At 36.2% G+C, this 4,811-nt stretch overlaps 1 long non-coding RNA gene across 1 annotated transcript; it reads left to right on the top strand.

Annotated features, from left to right (window-relative positions):
* Positions 1–3,235: 3,235 nt before the first annotated feature.
* Positions 3,236–4,023, top strand: LOC113285891. Its single transcript, XR_003328987.1, has 3 exons — positions 3,236–3,250; positions 3,781–3,910; positions 4,008–4,023. It is a non-coding gene; the product is annotated as an uncharacterized LOC113285891 (long non-coding RNA).
* Positions 4,024–4,811: the final 788 nt, after the last annotated feature.

The raw sequence follows: 4,811 nt of genomic DNA, 5'->3' as shown, positions 1-4,811 counted from the left end.
CACAGATGCTGGTGTGATGAAAATGAAGCTTAATTAGGTTTTCGTATTTATAAGTTAGAATTACTTCAATTTCTTCTTCTCACCATTAAAAAATGAAAAGCCTCACATTAATTACTCTCAATCGTCTCTGGTCAACATTCAACATGAAAGGAAGTGGTCGTTACTACCGAGAGTGAGTCAGTATTTTTTTATGATCCATCTGTCACAACTCCCGGGATGGTTGTCTGGTGACTCAGCTCATGTCCATTTCCCTGTTTGTTTTTAGTTAGGGCTCTTCCGATGTGCGTGCATTGGTAGTTCGGACCCTAGTTAGCAATTCGGGATTCGGCAAACGTACGGAACGGCAAACGTACGAGTATTATACGGTTTTGTAAAACCCAGAATCGGTCCAAAATTCGGTCAATGAGACGTGATTCGTCATTAATTCGGAACGGCATACGTACGTGTATAATTCGATTTATAAATGTGAGTTCGGCTCTGAAAATTCGGTATCTATACATACTAAATAATTTGTATTTATAAGGTCATAGACCAATTTTTATACATATGTGTGAGTTATTTAAAGAAAAAATAAACTTAATATGATGATATTAATAATATATACAACATTAGTCATCCAAGAGGACGTGGTATAGTGGTTTAGATGCTTGGTTAGTAAGTCTGAGATCTCTCTCACCTTCACATTCAAATCTCTTCAATCATTTTTGTTTCATAAAAATTAAAACAACGTCTAATATTGGGTGGTGTATACTCGGGAGGCAGTAAAGCCCAAAAAGTGGGGCCTTTGAAAACGTAAAAGCTAAAGAATTTATGGCGAATTAAGCGGACGTATCATTCGGGATTCGGGATACGTAAAATTCGTGAACGATTCGCGAATAATCCGGGAATGCCACATAATACGCGACTTGAGTTCGGAGTTGCAAACGTACGTGAATGAGACGGTAAAATTCGTGATACGGAAAAATTCGCGAATGATTGGCGAATCATTCGCGAACTTACTCGCGAACTTACTAACTAGGGTTCGGACTAGTAGTCGAATTCAGATTTAGAAATAGAAATTCATTATCAACTTTTATATTATTATTTTTTTAAGTACTTCTACAAAACCCAAATGGCATCAGTCACCACACCCCGTACAGAAAAGAAAACGAAGTTCTGTAACTTGCGCCTACGAAGCTCAACATGCACGCCGGATAGAATTTGAGAACAATCAATTCTGTGATATGTAAAAATTCGGTGCATTTTAAGAAATTCATGGGAGTGTCATATAGAAGTAAAAAAAAAAAAGTTACAAATAGAACTCCAGATCTTATATCAGAGTCAAACAATAAACATCCAGATCCTGACTATCATCCCTCTATCAGGAAACAAATTCGGCTTAGAAATCTTGGACAATAAAAAGGAACCAGCAACAATTTGCTGCATAGTTAGAGAAGCACAGTCATTGGTCGTGAATGTTAGCTACAAATACTATATTCCAGCCGCTCTCTAAATCACTATTGAATGAAAAACCCACCCGGAGGATAAATGGAATAGCAATCACTACGCACAGACGTTAACACATAGTGAAATGGCATACTAGGCAAAGAAATACCAACCATTTCACAGTCCCACATAGTGAAATGGCATACTAGACAAACAAACACGACCAATCACCATATCATACAAGTTCGGCTTAAACAAATCCAAATTATTGCTCACATGTATGGAACGAAACAGCAAAGGCTCTTTGGAAGCTTTTCTCCAGGTTGAACAGACTGGCTGAACCCTAAGTATGATATCAATTGCCCCTAATTTCAGAAATATATGAGTTAGAACATCACGAGGCAACTCAAGCCAATTTCTAACTTCTTATGAAGAAATCGGAGTTTGATTGTCCATGACTTCTAAGTTCTTCTTGTTTTTAACAGGAGGTATCCTCCACAGATCCCATCAGAATTAGAAAAACACACAAGAGAAATAAAAATAAATAAGATAAATGTCTTACTGCTAGTGATGCTGGTGTGGTAAAAATGAATCTTAATGAGGTTTTAGTATTTATTTAAGGTTTTTGTTAACTTGTATTCCGTATACATGTTAATGTTTAAAAAGAATTATTTTAGGATATTATAAATTGTTTTTTTTTTTTTTTTTTTATAGAAATTGGTTATTCTTGCACTAAAAGCAATAAACCCCGTTCCCAATGTAAAAAAGTGTTGTTTTCGTTGCAATAAAACAAACAAACCTTGTTTTCAATGCAAATTTTTTTTATTTTAATGAACCTTAACATGTATACGGGTGTACAAGTTAAGGAAATCCGTTATTTAAAGAGCTTTGAATTGCTTCAACTTCTCACCATTTAAAACTGAAACGCCAATTAATTACTCTCTATCTTCTCTGGTCGATCAACATTCAGCACGAAAGGTAGTGCAGAATGAAGTGGTCGTTACTACCAAGAGTAGATTTTTCTTGGAAACAAAAAGAGAACATTTCCGATCTCCATTAATTGTCATTTTGGAATAGTGATCGTTTGTGCCTCGACAAGGTACAGTGGAACCACATTAAAAGATTAGCAAATTCCAAAGCCTGTTATGAGTCGGTCACGGATGAAGTCTTTATGATCCATCTGTCACAACTCCGGGGATGGTTGTCTGGTGAATCAGGTCAGGTCCCCTTTTTGTTTTTAGTTCCTAGTTCCTACATTCCCATTTCAGAATTATCAACATAAAAATAAAATGTACTTATTGGGCCGAAAGTCTATGAACCCAAATAACATTTTGTGGCACCACCAATTAACTAAAGGGCAAATTAATAAAGTGTCCTGCTTCGAACCATATAATTAATAAACCGGCCAAGCTTTTAAATTCTTTTAGAAACTGGCCTTTCTGTTAGAGTTGACACCTGGGCCCATCAGATCGGTCAGCTGAGTTTGAATAAGTCAAACTCGGTAGGAGAATTTACGACTGTGCCCTTGCCCATTTAAAGACCCCTGTGGTGTAATCTCTCACCACACTTTCTCCCTCGTCCTCTCTTCTCCCTCGTTCTCTTCTCCCAGTTCTGAAACTAGGGTTAGGTATTGAAGCTGTTTGAAAAGAAAAAGAAAACTGATGTTATTGAAGTTGTTTTTGTTGAAGACATAGATGTTAGTGAAAGACCAGAGTGTATTTGGAAGAAAAGTTCTACATATTTAGGGATTCAGAGATAGTATGAATTGATGTTGTCGACGATCTAACCAGTGCTTGCATTAATGGGTTTATTTTGATGAACATAGGTACGATCCTGAAACCCTAAGATTTCCGTTCACACTGTTTTATTTTCTTCTTCTTCGCTTCTATTTATAGATCTTGTCAACAGAAATTCTTTCTGTTACTTTCCGATTATCTCTTTTTAATTGAATTTGATTGATTCGTTGATTTTGGGGGTTTGCTTCGGTTTCCAGTCTTATATGTATTCTGTTGATATTTTGGTCATGGGTTTTAGGGATTAGGTATTCAAAATGCTTGAATTGCACCTTTGGTGTCTGTAGTTAATGATTCTGTTTGTGGGTTTCTTGAATGATGATATTTTAGCGGTTCTAAGCTGATCATATTTTGTTGTGAATTCTAGGGTTTATGGGGTTTAGCTGTTTTTGGTTGCTCATTTGATGAAATTAGTGTTTATGATTCTCTATTCCTTCAATTGGTAGATGACAGTAACTGTTTTCGATGTTGGGTTTCTCTTGTTGCAGTTGTTCTTGCTAGATAATGGTATGATAACCTCATGCTTGCATATGTTGATGACTTTGGTGTGTAATGGTTGCAGGGTTTTCGAAAGGTTGATTCAGAGAAGTGGGAATTTTCAAATGAATGGTTTCTAGGAGGACAGAAGCACCTACTGAAGAATATAAAGAGGAGGAGACATATTTTTGTGACAAATATCGCCAATTACTTCGGTCCGTTCATTTTAGTAATTTAGTCTTCATTTAGAATGGCTTTTCTTGAATTAAGTTTCTTGAATTAAGTTTCTTAGTTCTGCATCTCTCCTTTCAGGTTGGCTTCCCAAGGGTGTTACGAGTGTGATTTACGGATTCGGTCCTACTGATGGTTAATGGTGCATTCACTTACGATCATATTGATGTTGCCAATGTTTGTTTTCCTACATCTGGCAATTAGTATATCATATTTTAGATGATCGATATTCATACAAGGGCTGAAGTAAGTTCTCGCAATCCTTTTTATCTGACAGTTCAAAGTTATTTCGATATCTAGGAGATGTTTGTTTTTCTACATGTAGGACAACCAATTAACATACTGCAGTCTAGATGGGAATCGTTTTGTTTGTATTTTACAGTATCATTTTGTTGAAGGAAGATAGAATGTAGCTTGAGTGTGCAGCGGAAAGGATTAGGAAAACTCTTAATGCAGTTGGTTGAGTGCCTTGGATATGAGAATAGGAAAGGTGCTGTTATATTATCTGGTCATAAAAGAAATGTGCTTTGCTATGGATTTTACATAAGTAAGTTAAGGTATGTCATATTGTCCAACGTACCTTCTATGATCAGTTTGTAATCTGTGTAATGATGCTAGATACGTGCGCCACTTATATGTTGGTGATCCTGCGCCACTCATATGTTGGGACGCATGGTTTATGAATGAAATGGTTAATTTATATTTTTTAAGCATAATACCAAGTTATGGCACTGAACCTTTTAGTTAGCTGGTTTTGGTTGCTCATTTGATGAAATTAGTGTTTATGATTCTCTATTCCTTCAATTGGTAGATGACATTAACTGTTTTCGATGTTGGGTTTCGCTTGTTGCAGTTGTTCTTGCTAGATAATGGTATGATAACCTC

Source organism: Papaver somniferum, chromosome 6 (assembly GCF_003573695.1).
Source record: "Papaver somniferum cultivar HN1 chromosome 6, ASM357369v1, whole genome shotgun sequence".
In the NCBI taxonomy this organism is placed as follows: domain Eukaryota; kingdom Viridiplantae; phylum Streptophyta; class Magnoliopsida; order Ranunculales; family Papaveraceae; genus Papaver; species Papaver somniferum.
This window is presented reverse-complemented; position numbering and strand designations above follow the sequence as displayed.